The sequence below is a fragment of the Diabrotica undecimpunctata genome, chromosome 6 (assembly GCF_040954645.1).
Source record: "Diabrotica undecimpunctata isolate CICGRU chromosome 6, icDiaUnde3, whole genome shotgun sequence".
NCBI lineage: Eukaryota > Metazoa > Arthropoda > Insecta > Coleoptera > Chrysomelidae > Diabrotica > Diabrotica undecimpunctata.
The window spans coordinates 28,280,174-28,302,351 of NC_092808.1; the positions used below are offsets into that span (position 1 = coordinate 28,280,174).

Sequence of the window (22,178 nt, forward strand, 5' to 3'; positions counted from 1 at the left end):
AAAAAATCAACAATTCCGAATACATTAATACCTCGATTTACAACTTGACTTCCGCGAATTTAGAGTTAAGATATTTTCAAATTTTAACAATTCATCATTTGAGTGCCAGAGAATAGTTCGATTATCGATGAGAAATTATTATTGCTCATTCAATGTACATGACATGACTTTTCGCACGAAATCAGCACATTTTTATTTTTTATTAGGTATTTCTTATCTTCAGTTTTGTCTACGAATTGGTTATTTGTAATTTGAATATGTATTATAATTGTTGAGATTGTGTGCTACATTTTATAGTTTATCTATAATAAATATCAAAGTGAATATTGTTGTTGCATTAGCTCTGTCTGATACGTTAGTGAATAAAAATAAAGAAACTGTGGGCTGGTGTCCAAGGTATTTGTGAAACCGTGAAACAGAGTTTGTCTTAGTGATGTTTTAGGTACAACTATATCACTTAGTCGTCTTCTTCAGTCACCAAAATTAGATTTTAAGTAGGCTACTGAGGCCATAGAGGACACTAAATGCATTCATCAAAATAAAAGATCAAATGCTGAATCTGTTTTTAGCAAACTTTACTATGAAGTAAACAAATAGCTGAACAACTAGACATTGAATTGAAGATGCCTCGTATAGTTTCTCGTCAAAACCAATCTGCTAACTCTTGCGAAGAATATTTCCGAAGATCTATTTATTTACCTCTTTTAGAAAATATCTTAACATCCACCTTCCAGGATATTATTGGACCAACTACTTACTGCATATTCCACAGTAGAACAAGAGTTTTCACTGTGGATTGAAAAGTGGAAAAGAGTCGTGCAAAATAATGGAAAATTTCCTGATTGTATTTTAGAAGTATTAGAAAACTGCGATATTCATAATATCCAAATATCAGAATATTTCTGCAAATATTAATTACACTTCCAGTCAATGCAGCAACAACAGAGCATTCTACGCTTAAGCGTCCAAAGAGTTGGCTTAGAAATAGAACTTCTGTTAACTGGTTTAGCACTCATCAATGTGCATCCTGAAATTTCTCTAGATGTTGATGCAATCATAGAGCGATTTGCTAAATCGGATAGGCGAAAAGAATATATTTTTATAAAATTATATAATATTTACTTTTCTTATAGTATTTTTAATTACTGAACTTTTATTTACCACTCGTTGCCGGCTTTTGCTGACGATTCGTGCACTTATAGCCTAATATGCCTAATTATAGAAATAACTATTCCTTGATTATATTATGTTTTTTGTTGAATAAATTAATTTAAATAAAATGCTGTTTACACTTATTCTTAAGGTTTCTTCTTCATTACGGAAGGGTGGCTATAACTACAGCAAATTGCTCTCTATCTTGAGCTGTTCTTAGTATCGAATGTGTGTCCATGCCTGTTCAGTCTGTTACATTCTTCAGCCATGTCCTAGATAACTCGTTTTTCTGTTGTTTACAATATTTATTAGTTCTCTCTCAGTCCTCATTTTTCTCAGCACCTCATTATTGGTCACGTGCTCTGTCCACGAAATATTCAGCATTCTTCGAAAAAAAAACATTTCAAAGGCTTCTATACGCCTCATACTTGTAATTCCGAGAGTCCATGTTTCCACTCCGTATAGCAATAAGGAATAAATGAATGTTGTTACAAATTGATATCGGATATCCAACGATAAGATAGAGTTTATTAGGAATGTTAAATACATTCATTAATGTTTACACTTACATTGAGTTATTGCATTTAAATTACTTAACTTTGGTTTATACTTATTTATCCTTGGTTTGTTCTTGATTTTTTGTATTTAAAATACCTAGTTTTAATTGACAGTCCTTGATTTTTCAGTATTTATATTTTAATAACTTTCCTTTGGTTTAATAGTCTTGTACACTTGATTTTACTGAGTATGTGGGTTTAAATTATTCTTTTTTGTTTAAGTTTAAGACCCCTTAATGTTGTACCCTTCTTTGCACTCATAGGGTATTTCGGTTTTAATAACTTCTCATTGGTTTAATATATCGCTTAAAATAATTATTGAGAAAATTACTTGAGGCACAAATCATATCGTAAAGGTGCAAAAATCTAAATCCTATATCAAAATCACCCTCAAGACCCATGACCTCCCCCCCCCCCCCGACAAAAACCACTGAAAGGTGCAAAAATCTAAATCCTGTATCAAAATCACCCTCAAGACCCATGATCCCCCTGACCAAAATTTCTAGATCCGCCACTGTATCATTGTTGGGTGGAGCGTCTGCTGTAAATATCAGATACAGAAATTGATCCAAAACGCTACCCTGGAGTACGCCAGATTGTATGATGTGGTAATTTGAGTAGTTGCATTCAATTTTGACTTGAAAGTAACGGTCAGTAAGATACGATTTTAGTATAAAGTATAGTTGGTCTGTTATAGGGGTAATTTCAGTTTGTAGAGAAGACCTTTATACCATACTCTATCAAACGCCTGTTGTATATATAGAAACACTTCAGCGCACAACTTTTTCTCTTTGAGAGTTGTTTTAATTATATTTACTATTCTGTGGCATTGTTGGATGGTTGAGTGTTCACGTCAAAATCCGGATTGGCGTTGTGGTATAATTTCGTTTATGGGAACATCTTGCTCGATTTTATGTAATAGTAGCCATTCTAATACTTTCGACATTATTGGAAGTAGCCTTATAGGGCGATATAAATTTGCTGCGTTGCGGGCTTACCAGGTTTCGGAATCATAGTAACGAGCAAATTTCCATTGTATTGGAAAGTATCGAAGACGTAGTATGCTATTGTTAATAACACCACTGTTTTTTTCGGTAACTTCTGAAGTAATTCTCCTGTTATCAAATCATAATCAGGAGCTTTTTTAGGATTTAGCATTTTTATTTGTTGTCGAATCTCTGTCGGAGTAAATGTTGTCAGAGGAAGAGATAGTTGACATGGAGTTTCGAAGTACATTCTTATATCATTATCTTCATCGTTATTAGTATCTGGTGCTGCGAATACAGTTGCAAGGGGCTCTGCGAATACTGTTGTTTTTTTCTGCGTTTGTGCGGGCCCAGGTCATATCTGTTTTTCTTAAAGGTGATTTTTTTATTGTCGGTCGTTTAAATTTTTTGTAGCTTTCCAGTTGGAAACTGCACTGTAGCGTACTGACAATCACTTGATCCTGGTCCGTTCCATGTTGGAAACATTTTTACTTCAATTAGAGCTCACTTTTATTTCACATTGACTGGATCAATAAAAATTTATTTATTTGCCAATAATCAATTTATATTTGCCAAATCTCAAGAAGATTAATAATTAGTTAGCACAATTACAATATCTTCAGAGAACCGCCAAAAATTAATATTTTTCCGGGAGAATCCCAAAATTCACATTAAGTTTTACAGTTATTTTGACAATTGAATCCTAACTTAAGCTGCAACTTTGAAAAACAAGGAATTGTCTTAAAATAAAAAGAAGAGCGGAAAAGTGCCGAAGTTTCTTGAGATAACTTGTTTTTCTTTCAGACTGAAACATTCATAGTCAAGTCCGTTATTATTATGATATTTGAATAATTCTTTTTTCATTATAGCACGGCTTGATTTGTTTATTCAGATAATCTTTTAACTTTGTTGTTAATGATTATAATTTTAAAACAAAATATTCCTTACTTGGTATTTATTTTTAAATACATTATTATTTATAAATATTAAAATTAAAAAATACCCATGTGTTATCCTTAAAATAACCTTGATAGTTGATGAGATTAGTTCAAAAATAAAAAAGCCCAGCTCTTTTGAAAATAAAAAACTGGTTGTTATAATAATAACATATCGGGGTGGAGGCAGACAGCGGGCCCTTTGCTGGGGGCCTTTTGTCAAACCATTTATACGTGCGTGGGTACTTGCGGTTCGAAACCGAAAAGGCGATAGTGGAAGAGGGACAGAACATTAAAAATATAGTAGCCTCACACGCTGCATCGGTCTTTTATTAAATACAATGGTGGCGCGAGTGTTCTTTTCCTTGAAGTTTGTTCAATTTTAATTTTAATATATATATATATATATATATATATATATATATATATATATATATATATTATATATATATATGTATTATATATATATATATATATATATATATATATATATATATATATATATATATATATATATATATATATATTAATTATGTTTACTTATACAGGGTAAACCACCAAAAACTTTCCATCCTGGATATGTTCTTATTGGTGCAAAAAATTAAAAAATGCTTAAACCCATCAAAATTTTTCTCTAGACGGACATATTTTGTAAATACAATCATTCTCAAATTTCAGCTCCCAAAACGGGAGTGGCCTTTATTCAAAAAACCTAAATGGATAGAGGTATCGTGTGATAATTAATGTTAGTTCATTAAATGAACTTACTACTTTAAAGAAAGGACGTACTGAAAAATTAAAATCTAAAAAAAGAGAAAAAATATTTAATAGACTTTTCAGGTTTTAGCAAAAACGGATACTGGGAATATTCTATTTAAAATAAAAACATCCTCAGAGTTCAAAAAATTATCCAAAATAAGGGCAAAAACTAAACCTATTGCAACCAGATCATACAAGAATAGGAAATATCGAACAAAACTTGGCTGCTATAATAATAATGACAATTTTAAAACTGTCATGAAATTTATTTGATTGATTACACGTGTTGGCCTTCACAACAAAACATCAAAAGAAACCAAGACGTGTAATAATTGCAAACAAATGTTATTATGGGGTATCGACATAATTTTCAAACAAATGTCTATTCCAAAATATCAAAATATATGATTTTACATAATAAATTAATAATCAGATTGTAAGCAATTACCTAATGGTAGTCTAGTCTAAATAAAAACCGTCTGGAATGAAATATTGGCGGGAAAAAATTGTTTTGAATGTAGCAGCGATTGTTTTGAAAGTAATAGCGTGATATACAGTGTTACAATAATTGCGTTAAACAAAATGGAATAAAAAAAATTAAAAGAGTTGAGAATTTCTAATCGTCTTAACCTTCGGCCGGGCGCGCCCTAAATAATTACAACATTGGATGCGCAACAGCAATTTGCTGCCATGAAGTTTCTCATTATTTTCGACACTTTTTAATTATTGATTAACTCTATCTTTATTTATTTTGTCAAGAAATAAAAAAAACTTTATTAATTTAACTAATTTAAATAAATTATACAAAAAAATTTTAATTTATTTGATCATTACAATTTGTATAATATACAGTATTAGATTTAGAATGTTTACAAGTGAATGCACTACATTTTGTACATTTCATAGACGTAAACGACTTAATTTTTGTACTGAAACAATTGCAGTACCTACCATGTTTAGCAGGATTTTTGTCTTCTTGATGAGGAACTGATTTCTTCGGAAACATCCTGAACATTAACTCGGTTACATCACGTGGAAGTGTTTTGATTTGTGATCGTGAATCAAGGTGTTCTTTCATCAAGTCCATTGCAAGGTTTTTGAAAAAATGTCTCATTTTGAGTGATTTTCCAGAATTTGCAGCAGAATATGGAACAAAAGCATTTATGCCGCCAATATTCCCTAAACTTTAGAATATAACACACGGTCATCTTTTCTTAATTCGTGAAACAGTGTGTGATGAACATAATTTATCCACAGTCATCACAGTTATCAACCCCTCCTTGTCGGTTAGATAACGTTAGGGCGTGGCGCCTAAATACCGGTGCATATATGTTTATATATACATATATATATATATATATATATATATATATATATATATATATATATATATATATCAACCCCTCCTTTTGTTTGGTTGTAATCTAAAATCAACAGTGGTTTCTTAGTTTCCATGTCAACTTTACTTTCGATAATAATATGACTGACTTATTGTTACGGAGCACATAAGAGGTGATCATATAATCTTTTTGAAATCCAATAATGCTAGATTAAACTGCTTTTAATTTATGTGGAAGAAATTCTTGAGAAATGTCTCTCCTATTTTTCTTCAACAAGCAAAGTAACTTTCTTGACAAACAAATATGTAGCTAATGGAATACTGGTTTAAATATTATCAGTTGTTATATTTCTTACCGTCATTTCTATGGACACCATTAGACATTTTACAACGTCAAAGGCCGAATTTGTAACATCGTATGGGCCACTTGGCTGATTACCGTAATATACCTCTAAATTGATGGTATAAAATGTTCGAGCATCACAACGCATACATTTTTATCTCCTACTAAGCAGGTTTGTTCGGTATATATTGGTATCCAGCTACACCTACCTCTGAAGGGATGGAGCATTTCACCAATTGTATACTCTGACAAATTGTACGAGTTTTGACAATTTTTTATAAATTCATCAAAAAACGATCTAATAGCCGACAGCTTGTCTATTTTACATGTATCCCCCCTGTGTTTTTTCATAAAATCTCAATGAACGTGCAGTGTATAGGAAACGTTTATAGCCCATAACTGCTCGAACAATTTCAATCCTGGTGCCATCTCTTTCCCAAAGTTCCATCACATTTGTGTTATTTCCGTGCTTTATGCCAATCAAATAGAGAAAGGAGTCCAAAGAAGGCCAACAACTCACTTCAGTCAACATTCATAAAATATCTATCTCTCAAATATTGCGTTTTATTTCTATGTTCATTTATATATAAATTATTGGTAAAAATTAGGATTTTATCAACCATATCAATATTGTTAATAGTAAAACAAATGGAGTTTTATACCACTTACATTTTTATCCTTGCAATGAATGCAAATTGAACATTTTCGTAAAATACGTCCTTCTCATCGGACATATCTTGCTCTGAATACTTCTTCCTCTTCTTTCAGTACCCTGTCTGATTATCGAACGTTGGCGAACATATTGGCTGAACACTTGGTTCTGCTATAAAATATGATATAATATAGAATTCTACCGATAAAATAATTTTAAAAAGATCACGTACATAGCATATCTCGTTAACACTTCAAACTGGAAACGTTGAGTTTACGCAGCAAATTACTGCGGCGCGCCCGGCCGACGCGACAGTTAAAATATGTTATGCAAATTTGGCAATAAATTAAAGTTTATTTAGATGACTGACTATTACACTACGATGAAGAATAAGAAGTCCTACTGGTATAGCAACAAAAATTTTAAAATTAAACATTATATTTTAGCTCCTTCTGCTCTTAATTTCCAAGATTTCACTGTATACTGATTGGATCTACCTCTGCTATTCCATTTAAAAAAGAAAACAAAGGAATTTAGTAAATCCACTGCAAACAAGCCGATGATTTTGAAATCTCCACTTAACCAGTTTTTTTTTCGTATTCAATATTTTTCAAGAGAGTTTTCATATTGTCCTATGTTTATTTTAAATAAACGGATTGAACTATTAGAGTTAAAGCACATTTGTTTCCATTATGTAAAGGGACAGTTTTTTAACTAGCTTTTGATGAATATATAAAGAGTCTCCATTCAGTAGGTTTATAGTCAATTCCAAAATATTCTATCACTGATTGAATAATATTTAATATTTTGATTGATTGAATAAATATAATAATAAAAAGTGACATTCGTCACAAGGAGATATTTTGATTTCAATCTGTATCGAAGAACTTCTGCAGCATCCTTTGGAAGATTTAAATCTCTAACCAAATCATATAATTCATCTTGAGTTCCTCTTTATCAGGTTCATATGCCTCATCACATACATTGTTCTTATTGTCACTCCTTTCACAGTTACGTTAATCACTAACTAATTAATCACTAAGGTAAGTTAGGATAACAAATGGATTTCTTGTTCTTAACTGAATATATATTAGTCAGACAAAAGTAAAAATCATCCACATGATTTGATGGTTCACTCCAAACCATCGATATTCCAAAGAACAAAGCTTTCTTTTTACCTGTTAACCATAGTCGCAATGCTTAGACGCAAGTTCGACAAACGGTATGCCTTATCATGATTTACAAGTTTTACACCAAAATATGACAATTACACATTTTCTACAAATTCGGTCACAAAACACCCACAAATATAACAAAACACAATAAGGCTATTCACAAACGATCTTCGAGATTGATTCATTTTAGAACAAATAATAAAAAAATATTTATCTGTTCATAGAACACGCCAGTAGAATTAAAACTGACGCTCTTTCTGTATCTTCAATCTCGACTAGGCTTATCATCAGGAGGCTAATACTTCCCGCCATAATTAGCAGAATTGCCAAATGTATACAGATAAACTTTGATGTCGAGTAGGTACTTTATCAATAGTTCGAAATAATTACTTTTTACATTTATTTACATTTACATTTTTGAACAAGTCACAACAATTTCATCTCTCCATCTCTCTCTTTCTCTCTCTCCAATGGCGCTACAGCCCAAATCGAGCCTTGGCCTGCTGCAAACTATGCCTTCAACCTTGCCGGTCCCGCGCCGATCTTTTCCAGGTTCTCACGTATAGCAAATTTTGCGCTTCCGCTGCCACTTTATCCTCAAACCTTTTACGTGGCCTTCCTTTTGGTCTTGCGCCCTTCATTTTACTATCTAGGGCTCTTTTTGGCAATATTTTAGTCTCCATTCTTACTACATGACCAGCCCATCGAAGTCTCTGAAGCTTAAAGAATTCTGAAATCAGTGCCTCTTTGAACAGTTGGTAAAGTCCATAGTTGTACCTGGATCTCCATACTCCGTTTTTATTAATTGGTCCAAATATCTTTCTTAGAACTATTCTTTTAAAGACTTCCAGCTTCTGTGCATGTCTCGCATCCATAGCATACTGTTGGTCTGATAATAGTTTTGTAGATCCTGATTTTCGATCTCAGTGTTTTTGGGGCGAAACACATGGGCGAGTGAAAAGTAAGCTGTTTTTCCCTTTACTATTCTTCTTTTAATTTCTGGTTCTTTTGTTCCATCCGTGTTTAATGTAACTCGCACACACAAAACCACTGGTGGTTTAAGGTTGGTAAAGGATCTTGGAGACAGTATGGGTTTCCAATGCTTATACTATAAGAAAACTCCGAGTAATGCCCACTGTTCTCGACGAAAGAGTTGGGGGGTTAAATCAACGTGTTTATAAGAATCCCATAAATATTCGCAACCAACTATGGGAAGAAATAAATACTGCAGCAGTTTCTTTAGAACCAATTTAATATGAGACGATCTGTTATGGAATATATTGACAAATGAATTAAAGAAAATGGTAGACATATCGAACACTTACTTTGACAAAAAGTTATGTTATTTAGTTTAACTATTTCTTAATTTGGTTTGTAAACAAAATGTTTTGATTATGATTTTAATTTAACATAAAACGTAAAATGTTTGATGTAAAATACTATTATTCTGTTATTGGGTCAAATCCTGTTATTAATAATTATCCTGCTGATATATTTATTTTATTTAATATTTCGTTAACTATTAACTTTATTTAAAGGTATTTTATACCAAAATTTAGATTTATTAATGTTTTTGTCTATTTTTCCTTCGTTGCCTGGTGTAATTGCCTTAAATCAGAATTATGCAGCTAATTTGTAAAATGCGATTATCTCGAAAACTGTTGACTTTTGAAGTTATTAACAGGTATACCTTTTTTTTATTAAAATAACGTATCTTTAATATTTTTTATCACAAATACAGGTAACTTAAAGAACAAAAAAGTTAAGTGCAAATTTATGCCACATATGTTACATATGTGGCGCCCTCTATTAGCTAAATCAAAGTGTGAATTAAATTATAATTTCTCATATTTAAAAGTATTAAGTTGTAATTTTTTATACATAACTGTTTACAAACATGAAAGTTATAGCGAAAAATACAATTTTAAATTTGCACTTTAACACCCTGTATCTTTCTTAATATCAACATTTTATTAAAGCAATTTGACTTAAATCGTAATATTTTAAAGTGTAGAATCTACTGTTTCTTTTTGTACAATTACTTAAGGACCATCCTGTATAATATTCATGTAATTATCCCTTTTTTTCATATTTTTTTGTTTAATTTTTTGTTGGTATTAGAGTTGATTTTCACCAAGCCGGAATCATTAATTCCATTATTAAAAAAAAAGGATTTACAGTGATTTCACTCTTCTCATCCAAAACTTTTAACCCTTCTATTCAGAATTTACTCATTTGTAATTCAAATTGGATCAATCAGTAAATTCAACTCGCCAATTAATAAATACAAAAAGTAGAATAATTTATTATACTATCACCTGTCTGTTACACACTGATAGTGATATTCCCTATCAAACGCCACATGTCCGCCTCTGGTACTCCTCTACTCTGTATGGGGTCCTTTTAATCGGCTACAATGAACCATATGAATAAAACAGGTTTTTTTCAGGGAATTTTTAGACAATGAAGGGAGGTATCCATATGGACGACTATATAACATGTGTTTTTTTATAATTCCAAATAAAAAAAGCTTAACACCACAGTGGTCTAAAGGTACATGCGACATCCAAACCGTTTTACCAAATACAAAATTAGTGTGAAGTGATGGTTCGTATCGGACAGGACGTTATGAAATTTATGTGTGGTGATTTTTTATGATTGAACTGGTATGATTTATTTTGTTTACCAATTTAGATATATTTTCTTGATTATGCATATATATTAACGATATTATCTCTTATAAAATTCTCAAATATTAATTTGCATTATCTCAGTTTTATATTGTTTTTTAAATAAATAAATTTTTATAAACTTTTTAAGTTCACTGCTATACATCAGTCTACACTAATTTTTTTATATTCTATAAAATAGAAAAAAATACTATCACGTGTTTATTAAGTTTAAAAGAGTGCGTACAATTTAAATGAAATATATCCAACTTCCGGAAATCTTAGTTTTTCTTCTTCTTATAATAGGCAATGTCATTGTTTAATTTGAATGCTGCAATCATATATTTGAACTTAAAATAACAGGGTTTTTTTGTTTTCTGTCCAGCTCATATCGGTGGTCTATGTTTTAAGTTTCTTTTATGACTTGTCTATTGCTAAGTTGGCGATTAATGGGCTTAAGCTATCTCCCTGTCGGACTTATAAGTTGATTACCTTTGAGTTGATTTCCGCTATTAATTGATTCTCAACTTAAATTATAAACTATACTATTAAGTTTTTCTTTCAGTAATTTTATTACATCTAGCCTAACGCAATCTTAAGGTTTAGTCAAATCCTCAAATCTACAACGCATTTACAGTGTGTCCGTAACGTATGGAATAAATCAAAATCTAAAACACGTCGATTTTTAAATTTAATGTTCTACATTTTACAATAAAATTTCATTATTCAAGGTGATACACATTACAGTAATGACCAGTGGCGAATCCAAGGGGTGGAGGTCATGGGGGTCATGACCACCCCCAAAACAAAATAAATATCAATCAAATAATCCTAAAAAAAATAATTTAAAACACATCAACCCTATAAGTAGGATGTCAAGAGTTGAAATGATTCAAACTCATTTATTCTAGGGGTAAGTGTAGAATTATAGGGAAGCCTTTTTAAATTGCTCTTTAAAAAAATCAACAATTCTAATACTCGACTAATACTTCCACGAATTCAGAGTTACGCGATTTTCAAATTTTGTCAATTCGTCATTTGAGTGCCAGAGGCTCGTATAGTTTCTCGTCAAACCTGTCGTCAAAACCAATCTGCTAACTCTTGCGAAGAATATTTCCGAAGATCCATTTATTTACCCCTTTTAGACAATATCTTAACTGATTTAGAAGTACGACTTTCACCGAAAGTTATGAATCTATTTAATCTTCAAGTCGTTTTACCTAAAACTGATAACACACCAGAAGATAAAGTTGCATTAAGAAAATTGTTGACACCAGAATATTATTGAACCAACTACTTACTGCATATTCCACAGTAGAACAAGAGTTTTCACTGTGGATTCAAAAGTGGAAAAGAATCGTGCAAAATAATAGAAAACTTCCAGATTGTTTTTAGAAGTATTAGAAAACTGCGATATTCATATGAATCCAAATATCAGAATATTTCTGCAAATATTAATTACACTGCCAGTCAGTGCAGCAACAACAGAGCGTTCTACGCTTAAGCGTCTAAAGACTTGGCTTAGAAATAGAAAGGTTAACTGGTTTAGCACTCATCAATGTGCATCCTGAAATTTCTCTAGATGTTGATGCAATCATAGAGCGATTTGCTAAATCGGATAGGCGAAAAGAATACATTTTTATAAAATTATATAATATTTACTTATCTTATTCTTTTAGTATTTTTAATCACTGAACTTTTATTTACCACTCGTTGGTGGCTGTTGCTGACAATTCGTGAGAAAAATGTCAAATACCGAGTAAAAAAATATTTTACTCACTTATAGCCTAATACGCCTAATTATAGAAATAACTAATCCTTAATTATATTATGTTTTTTGTTGAATACTACTACTACTTGTCGGTTTATAACGTTCTCCGCCGTTTTCCGACTTCCGATTGTCTACTTTGCCAACTTTTTCTCGTTCTACCTCGTTTTCTCTTTCCTTCTGGTTGCCATTTTAATATTTCCTTTGGTATTCGTTGTTCACCCATTCTTTGTATTTGTCCGAACCAGATAGGTTGTTTTGTTGTTAGGTCATCTGTGATTGTTCGTTTGATTTCTATTATTTCTCTAGTGCGTTCGTTGGTAATCCTTTCTCTTCTAGATCTTCCTGCAGCTCTTCTCCAAAAATTCTTTTCCGTCGCTTTCAGTTGAATTTCATTTTTTGTTGAATAAATTAATTTAAATAAAATGCTGTTTACACTTATTCTTAAGGTTTCTTCTTCATTGCTCAAGGGTGGCTATAACTACAGCAAATTTCTCTCTATCTTGAGCTGTTCTTAGTGTCGAATGTGTGTCCATGCCTATCCAGTCTCTTACATTCTTCGGCCAGGAGCATTTTTTTCTTCCTGGACCTCTTCCTTCTACTTCCCCTTCCATTATGAGTCGTAGAAAGTTATATTTTTCTTCTCTGTAAATATGTCCTAGATAACTCGTTTTTCTGTTGTTTACAATATTTAGGAGTTCTCTTTCAGTCCTCATTCTTCTCAGCACCTCGTTATTGGTATGTCCACGAAATCTTCAGCATTCTTCGAAAAACACACATTTCAAAGGCTTCTATACGCCTCATACTTGTAATTCCGAGAGTACATGTTTCCACTTCGTATAGCAATAAGGAATAAATGAATGTTTTTACAAATTGATATCGGATATCCAACGATAAGATAGAGTTTATTAGGAATGTTAAATACATTCATTAATGTTTAAACTTACATTGAGTTATTGCATTTAAATTACTTAACTTTAGTTTATACTTATTTATCCTTGGTTTGTTCTTGATTTTGTAGCTATAGGATAGGTGGGTTTAAATTAATTGTCTTTAAAATACCTAGTTTAAATTGACAGTCCTTGATTTTTCAGTATTTATATTTTAATAACTTTCCTTTAGTTTAATAGTCTTGTACACTTGATTTTACTGTCATAGAGTATGTGGGTTTAAATTATTTTTTGTTTGTTTAAACCTAAAATAATTATTGAGAAAATGATTCCCTTAGATGGGCAAAATATGAAATACCACAGTTAATCCTACAAGGGAAGATCTAAGGTAGGAGAGGAGCCGGCCGCAAACAATTATCCTGGTTAAGGAATATTAAAGAATGGACAGGAATACACAATACAGGCGAGCTGTGTCACGCCGCCAAGAACAGAATTCTAGTAATGAGATAGTCGCCTACGCACTTTGGTGTATGGCATGTTAAGAAGAAGAAGATGAGGCACAAATCACATTAATCGTAAAGGTGCAAAAATCTAAATCCTATATCAAAATCACCCTTAAGACCCATGACCCCCCCTGAAAAAAATTTCTGGATCCGCCACTGGTAATGACGTCATCGGCTTTTTTTTTAAATGCAACACCCTGTATTTTAGGACATTTTTAGATCGATAAAAATGAGCTGATTCCAACAAAGTATAATACTGGGGGTCTAACGGATATAATTTGAATGATATGCACTTAGAAAATATTGTTTATTTTTTTACGAATTCTTGTTTTTAAGTCTCCAATATTTGCAGGTTTCGTTTTATAAACAACATTCTTTAAATGACCCTACATTAAATAATCCAAAGGATTGCGGTCTGGCGACCTCGCTGGCCATTCAATATGTCCACGTCTTCCAATCAACCTGTTCGGAAAAATTTCGTTTAGGTACCTTCGAACATTTAAAGCATACTGCGGAGGCTCACCATCCTGTTGAAACCATAAACTTTTATCAAAACCTCCAAGATTAATTGTACTGGAGAATAAATTAACTAAAATAAGTACGAGATACCCACTTAAAAACTGAAGGTATGCTGGCCCGTTTAAATTACCTTCGAAATAGTAGGTTCCAATGATTTTATTTCTTACAATGCCAGCCCATACGTTTACCTTTTGCGGGTATTGTGTATGATGTTCCCGCATCCAGTTGGAGTTTTCTTTTGCCCAGTATCTACAATTCTGACGGTTGATCTCGTCATTTAATTTGAATGTAGCCTCATCAGAAAAAATAATATTTTGAACCAAGAGAGGGTTTCGGTGGCTGTTATCCATCATTATTTCGCAAAATTGTATTCTTTTATCTTTATCATCCTCGTTTAATTCCTGTACAACTGTGCATTTTACTTACTTTACTTACTTTTACGTACTTTGTGTACCGTTGTAACATCGAGATCACTACTAACCTTACGAACTAAAGTGTGCGCATCTTCTTCAAAAGCAAGTAGAACATTTAATGTTGTAACATAATTTACAGAAGGACGACCTGATTTTCGTGCATTTTCAACCGTACCAGTTTCTCGAAATTTCTTTTCAATCTTACTTACTGTTAAGTGCGTGATGGGTATTTCTGGATATTTCTCATTAAATAAATTACACACATCCATCTGAGTTCGCGATTTGCCTCCATACCCAATCATCATGAGGATTTCAATTCTTCGCTTTACACTCAAATTAATTTCTACTTAAAATTAATTCTAAGCAATAATACAGAACATTTACGAATTAATAAAATTATTTTACTACTGAATTGTTATTGAACGTTACTAAAAATGGAATATTTTGGTCATGTGATGAGAGGGAAAAAGTACCGATTGCTCCAGTTAATTATCCAAGGAAAGATTCAGGGCAAACGAAGCGTGGGGAGATGACGTATATCTTGGCTCCGCAATTTAAGAGACTGGTTCCAGTGCACATCTAACCAATTATTTAGAGCAATAGCTTCAAAGATACGAATAGCAATGATGATTGCCAAACTCCGTAGCGGAGAGGGCACTTGAAGAAGAAGTTACTAAAAATAATTACAGTTTACCAAAAACCAGAATAGGCTACTTTTTTGCAATTGATAATAAATAATTTATTTTCTAAGCGCATATCTTTCAAATTATATCCGTTAGACCCCCAGTATTATACTTTTTTGGAATCAGCTCATTTTTATCGATCTAAAAATGTCTTAAAATACAGGGTGTTACATTTAAAAAAGAGCCGATGACGCCATCACTGTAATGTCTATCACTTTGTATAATGAAATTTTATTGTAAAATGTAGAACATTAAATTTAAAAATCGACGTGTTTTAGATTTTTTTAAAAAAGACTTTTCATTTAGGAAATATCGAATTTATTCCATACTTTACGTACACACTGTACTTGGTTGGTTATATTTCACCGCTTAGACATCAATTTGCCTGGCTAGTATATAGGTCCTATTCTTGGATTAGATATTTTTCATTTATTTCGGTGAATATATTTGTTAGAAATGTGAGAATTGTGTTGAACAAAGTCATTGCACGGTAGTTAGTATTATTTCTACTATTTTCTTTTCATTTATTGATATAGTAACGTTCGTCTTCCACCGGTCAGTATATGTACGCTGTTTTTCTGAAATTGCTGTGTAATTCTCTGAAAATACCTCCTCGCTTTTAATTATTTTCTCCATTTGTATTTTGAGAGTTCATTTGGTATACTACCAGGTACTGTCGTACTGTTTTTTAATTCACATTTGAGTCGCCTATTATCAAAGTCGCCCATCTCCACCTTGACCAATTTTACAGAAACCGCAAAATTCTGTGGTAGCTTTATTTCCGGTTACGATTTGTTTAATTAATATAATTTGTTGTAAATATGTAATGAGGATTTTGTTTTACACACATTTTTTATAGTGTGTCAAGTATCTACTGAGAAATTTCAAAAAGAAAAATGAACATTGGCGATTGTGATACCAATACTGTAACTTTGGTTACTTTGATACATATTTCGCTGCCTTCAAGTCATTTGAAATGGGTCTAGTTAAATCCAAAGTCATTCCTGTCAAAATTAATTCTAGTTTAATGAAATTACACAGATAATGCTATATTTTCTTCACTTGTGGACCACATAATGAGTCTTCATGGTTAGGTATTCGTGGTAGATCCATGTTCTGTAAATGTGATTTGTAGCATTACAACCTTGAATTTTGGAGCCAAGTGTCTCCAAAATGGATTTCATGCAAATTTTGTATATTTTTGGCTTCAAGTATGGTAGGATTGATGTTTTTTTATTTCTCTTTTATTTAGCCCAAATATCCTATCGAGAGTATTTTGACCGTCGCACACAAGTCTCTTAGTAGTTACCTTTGACATATCTGTTTGGCATAAACGGTGCCAGATTACAGAGCCTACATGATTGGAAGATTTCCCGTATTGGACCTTGGTCCAGCAATAGCTGAATGAGTTCTGAGGCCCAGGTAAAGCCTTTGAGTATCCCTGACGACAGTTAGATTATATAAATAAGGCTGCCTGGTGTATTACGCCTGCTAATCTGGTACTTTTGGCAAGGACAGGTTTTTCTGAAGGTCGAAGGAGAAAGTGATTATGTTCGTATTTTCTTCCTTCAGTAAATTATAGAATGCCCTGCTCGTAGCTTATGGATTCTTTTTTGACATATTAAATTAACTTTCCCATCTCCTTCAGACCTTTTAATTTTTTCCTCTAATGATAAACGTGGACCACATATCTGTACGTGGTGTACGAAAGCCTAAATTGAAATTTTTGTTAAACACCTCCCGGAGAAAGCCTGCCTTGACAGGTTCATTTGACGGATCACTTGAGTAAAAACGGTAGAGCTTAGTAATGTTTAAGTTTTTAGACAGACATCTCCGTTCGAATTTTATACGGGAATGATGACTCAATACATTTTAGCTTCATTATAAAAGCCATAACACTTTGCTTCTTAGTTAAAAATTTTCTTTCTCTCCACCCCTTCTTTCAATGGGTACATTATTTTCAATGATTTTTCTAACTCTCCGTGGTTTAATACGAAATATATTCAGCAATTCCTTTAGGCAGACATTTTACAACCATATTATCTCTTAAATTAATAAGATATTTGCACGTCGTTGTTTTCGCTGACCTCGCTTCTTGCAATTCTTGCTGCTTACGTCGTCTTTTTACTTCCTGTATTTCAATACTATTTAATATAAATGTATCTTGTGCAATATTTGTTAAATTGGAGTAGAATCGTTTGTTGACTTCTGCAAGTTCATTTAGTTTCAATTTTCTGCATTCAAAAGCTGTTAATTTGTGCTGGCACTGCGGTTGTTTTGGTACTTTCCTGATGTATCTGAAATAGAAAGAAAATTGTTTTCAGATCTCCTGAAAAATTGGCGGCTCAAGAACAAGTGATTTTAAATTCAAATTGAGGTTTAAGCCCTACTGTTACAAATAGTACACTTACCTGAGACGTTTCTTAAAATTACATTTCCATTTTTCCGGTTGTCTTTAATTCTTTTTCGACATTTAGTTGGTGTTACTGGCACGGGTGCATTTCCATTTTTTAATTTCGATTAATGTGTTACAGAAACGATACAATAATCAATTTCATAACTAAAATAACTTTGTTAATGCTTCTTTATTTAGTTTTATGCAAGCTACACCTTAGTATAGTAATATTCCACTAAAAATCGTAACTAATACTCGAAGAATAAATTAATAACCACGAGCACTATTGCAGTACTTATTATTGTCGCAAAGTGCCCTCGTCATATTTGACGCAACAATTTAGAATCAAACAAAACTCAAACTTGCCCCAAGTTTGCATGCGATCTGGGCACCTATTAGAAAAGAATCGTATAATTGTAAATTAAAGCGGTTAATGAATTCAAAACATCTTTTACTGAAGTAAATAAATGTCATAATTTAAGATTTTATCACAGTTTAACCTCTAAATCTCACCCACTAGATTAGTTATAATTAAAACAATGTCATTGAATATCTTGTCTCCACTGATTTGCATGAAAATTTGGATTTAGGTTATAGTTATTCAATCAACGGTTATACTTCTTATCCTTCACTTCAAAATTGGATATGTGTCGTTTTTGCTTTTTATTTTTTAGGAGTGAAAACGACCCCTATTAGAAAAAATCTTATAATTGTAAATTCCAGCAATTTTAAATTATTTAATTATACAGTGACATTCAATTTAGATTTCTTTACTGTTTTAATTTTTTAGCACATAATCTACCCTTATAAAAACCACCCGTTGCGAAAAAATTGGAATAGTTCTACTATTTTTTTTTCTTTAAAACTATACATACAATAGTTTTTTTAAACAAAATGTTATGAATTTATTAGTTTGTAAAAATGGGCGAAAGTATGTATGTGCCTTAATACCACTTTTTGTGTATCTTACAATGCTCCAGCATACGCGTTCCGATATCTCCTAAAATATGTAATTGGTTTTTTACTCATAACTCGAAAACAATTTTGTAGGTTTTTTTAAGGGCAATAAGATTATTTATATTAACTTTTTTAATCCTTATTTTTGAAAGGGTTGTAGTTGAAACGGCTTGAACGAGTCACTAATCACGAGTGTATGCAAATTTTGAGCAGCCATACCTTAACCAATTTTTGTCTTACAGAAAAACAAAACAAACCAAAATGTTTAGAAAAGATAGACCTATATTTTTTACTCCTCAAAATTTTTTGTATCACTAATACTTTTTAAGTTATTTTGAAAAAAAGGCATTGTTTTTCAAAAATTTTTCTTTTACGTCAAAACCAATAGTCCATTCGTCAGGGATTTGACCTCTAAAAATCATACGAACAAGCTGAATTTTGCCGAGAATATCAATTTTGGGACCAAAAAAAAATGCAAAAAGTTTACCACTTTTACCCCCGGGCTTCCTTCTGAAACCCCCTCGTAGTGGGGTAAAAACGCAAAAAAATCGACTTACCATGAATGTGTACGCCGTAGAAAAAAAACCTTTCAAATTTAAAATGTAGCTAAAGATAATTTTGAACAAAAATGTTTATTAACACAAATTTTGTGTAGAATGAACCGTCAGAAACAACGCTTGAAGCGACCGGCGATTTTGAATGTCAGTTGCGTACGCAAAATCAGTGTTAAATAAAATTTGTATCAAATCGACAGTAAAAATTTGATATCTTTTGATCCGAATGTTCCATCGACAAAAATAAAAATCGTATCTGCGCTTTTATTCGTTTATCCCGGTATATGTGCAAGCAACATATATAACTCAAAGGATGTTGTGTTTTAATATCATTAATTTATTTATTCCTTTTTTATTATTGTCCAGGTTTCGCCTCCGTACGTAACTACTTGTCGTATTATGGTCTGGCAGGTTTTGGTTTTGGCACCACTAAAGCAGGTTTTGACCACATTTGATGTTGAATTGCAAAAAAGGATCAGTTTTCCGCCACAGTATTCTTATTTCATCTTCCCCATCTACTTTATTGTCATTGGTTATTGTTGCTTCTAAATTTTTGAATACTTTAACCACCTCGAAGTTATGGTCATTTATAATAAATTAAATTGTGCCTTATTAGTTGACTTCCTGTTTTGAAACGATCATATATTTTGTTTTATTTTCATTAGTTTTAAATCGATATTTAGTGCAGCTTCTTCAAAGCTCGAGAAAATATTCTTAACTTCCCATGTTGACTATGCTAATCTACGTGATCGGCAAGATCGAGAACAATTTTTGCTCAGTAAGCAACTATATCTAGTTTGATTTTCGAACAGTTTTTTCGTATGGTCTTTCTTCTTGTAGTGCCTATCCATTTCGAATGTTGGCGACCATTATGGCAATCTGTACTTTGCACCTGCTGTTCTGAAAAGCTTTGTGGTTGTGTGTTCAACCACGTACGTAGATTTTTTAGCCGGAAAATCTTTCAACTTCCTGGTCCACGTTTTCCTTTTACTTTTCCTTGTAAAACAGATTAACAGCTCCTTTTCTTTTTGTATTCTTAATAAAACACAAACGTCCTGATTAATAATGCGGTCGGTATAAGATATCTTCAGGATTCGACGATAAAGCCACATTTCAAAGGCCTCAATTTTTTGCATGTAGTGTCTGTGAGAGTCCACGACTCAGCTACAATAGTATGTATATGTAGGAAAGATATAACATCGTATTATTTCGTAGTCATTTCTTGATTTTTATCTGTGACGATGTTTTGTTCCAATGATAACAATGGCATTTCAATGCCAACAATAGAGACAGCAGGTCTCACTGTCTCAGCCCATAGTTTCCGTAGAAAGCATTTGATGTTTTCCTTCATATTCTAACTAAAAGGAGGTAGTTACACACATTCGTGTTACTGCAGTCAGTTATTGCACTCCATAGAATAGTAAATATTTGAAGCCACACTGGTATTAGTAGTAACTAACTATTTCTTCGGCCTATAGTAGTACTTTTTAACAATACTGAATTAAAAATTTTATTATAAGTAGCCTCGCTTAGTCAAATTCTTCTGTACTTCTTACATAAGTCCTTTACTTTTTTGTTTCTTATATATTGTTACAATGATGCTGAATCACAGTTTTACAATAAAGACTGTTATTGAGCAGAAATCAAATGACTCTTAATAACTGAATAATGGAGCAATCAAATAGGTATCGTAAGCGGCCTGTAAAATGTGAGTGATATAAAATTCGTCAATGTTAGTAAAAATATAACATCAACTATCTTGCCACAACAAGATCCTATTTCCTATCTCCCCAATTGAAAAAGGTCTCGAATTCATTCTTTATAAGACCAGTTGATAAATTTAAACTGATCTAAACAATTAATCAATTGTATCAAAAGCAAATCTTCCTGTAGTACTGATGGACTGTCCATAAAAATTTTCTTAAATCTCCCAAAAAATGTGTTTGAGTCCTGGTCTCACCAATTAATGATTCCTTTAAAAGGGTATATTTCCAGAGTACCTAAAGATAGCCATTATTATTGCTCTTCATAAGGGTGGTAAAAAATCGAATGTCTGCAACTATATACCTATTACCTTACTACTGGTCCCATCCAAAATTATTGAGAGACTTATAAAAGCCCTACAATATGTTCTTTCTCGTTGAAAACAACATTTTATCACAAAGTCAGTTCGGATTTTTATCTAATAAATGTACCATTGATGCTATGTTGATGCCTACATGAGGTCTATCAAACACTAAACAAATCTTTACACTGCCACTGTTTTTGTGACTATGACAAAACTAGTAAAAGCAAATGATACTGACTCTAGTCACAAAAGCATTGTATGTGGAGTACCACAAGGTTCAGTATTGGGTCCTCTACTTTTCCTTATCTTTATAAATGACATCACTAACTTAAAAATCGATGGAAACATTTTTCTTTTTGCTGATGATAACAGTATACTTCATATCGATTTTTTAAGTAAGAAACTAGCCTCACCCTGCTTTGCAATAAGATCTGTTTCGAAAAAAATTTAGCATCTTCCAAAATAACATATTTTTTTTTTGTTCGAGTCTTATCTTCGATATGGTCTTCCTTTTTGGGGTTCTAGTACAGCCGCCCAATCTGATGTTATTTTTAAATTCTAAAAAAGAGCAATACGGTATCTTTTTGGCCTCGTAAAGCCTTTGCAAAGACACCTCGTAAAGCCTTTGGCCTTTGCAAAGACATTGCAGAAGCTACTTCAAAAATCACGGGGTTTTAAGTCTTGCCTATTTGTATATTTTAGAAACTGTTTGCTTAATTCGTAAACACCTACATGCTTTTCCAGCAAGACTTAATCATGACTACTCCACCAGAAATTCAACCTTTGATGTGTATTTACCAATCCCGTCCACTGAGTTAATAAAGAAATCTATATTATATTCGACAAAAGATTATACAACCA

At 32.2% G+C, this 22,178-nt stretch overlaps 1 protein-coding gene across 1 annotated transcript in view; it reads left to right on the top strand.

Annotated features, from left to right (window-relative positions):
• Positions 1-10,440: 10,440 nt before the first annotated feature.
• Positions 10,441-22,178, top strand: part of LOC140443322 (uncharacterized) — a 62,245-nt gene continuing 50,507 nt past the window's right edge. The window contains exon 1 of the mRNA XM_072534518.1: positions 10,441-10,564. The gene's annotated coding sequence lies outside the window, so the exon portion shown is untranslated. The remainder of the gene's footprint in view (positions 10,565-22,178) is intronic.